The following is a 1,086-nucleotide window of genomic DNA, read 5'->3' as shown; positions in this document are numbered from 1 at the left end:
CAATATCACCAAAAATATTTCAATGTTGACAACCGCTTAGCTTATATTATCCTTCAATAACAATAACAATAACAATATAATACAATTGGGTTGAGTATAAACTAATTTAAAATAAATAATAGTTAATACTCACATTGTAACAAAAATGTTTATTTTGCTATTAAATTGAAATCTTCATTATATTTTACTTTGCACATTTTTCTTAATAAGTAATTTGAAGTTTTTTCATTACATACATTAGTGATGATGACATAGGTATTGATTTTTGAATTTGAATAATTACATCAATACATTCATAGTTGTTTTAAATATTAAAATTGATATTCTGAAAAATAATTAAAACCTATTATTATTAAAAATAAATTTATAGTATTTAAATTCATTAACTTACATTTTAGAATGTTGATGTTGGTATTATTTGTTCTAAGTGTAATAGGAATTCATTTGCACTAAAATAATTAACTGTGAATATAGAATACATAAATGTTTACATATTTAATTTCCATACATGTGATGATTGGAACACGATAACTCAATAAAAATGTATCTATTAGTTATCAATCATATTCTTATAGATCTTATACTACGATCAAAGTTCTGAAATGGTATTATGACTGATTAATATTAAAATGCATATACTACTAGGTTCAAAGTTAGATAGGTAAGCTTACAATTAACAACAAGGTATCTTACTAATGTTTTCTAAAAATCCTATTCGCAAGTACAAAATAGTTGATGAAAATAATATTATTCGCTGATGAAGCATCACTATTATTACTGGAATGGACTTAGTGGAATGGACCAAATCAATAGCCCCCAATGTATGTACAGTACTTTAATAATCAATTAATTGGACCATATTTTATGAAACTACTTATGACATTAAAATACAATTTAATTATTATTAAGAGGACGCTACACCCGCATACGTTGTCTTCGTCTTACAAATGTACGACATAACAAAAACTGTTTTGCGCGGGACAACTTTTCTAGCACCATATTTTTTATAGACCTACCAAATTTTCACAACACGTAAAGAAGAAATTTATCTGTGCAACAGCGTGCTCTTTTTTTTTAATAGCACTA

The sequence above is a fragment of the Acyrthosiphon pisum genome, chromosome A2, assembly GCF_005508785.2.
Source record: "Acyrthosiphon pisum isolate AL4f chromosome A2, pea_aphid_22Mar2018_4r6ur, whole genome shotgun sequence".
Classification (NCBI taxonomy): domain Eukaryota; kingdom Metazoa; phylum Arthropoda; class Insecta; order Hemiptera; family Aphididae; genus Acyrthosiphon; species Acyrthosiphon pisum.
Note: the sequence above shows the minus strand (reverse complement) of the source record.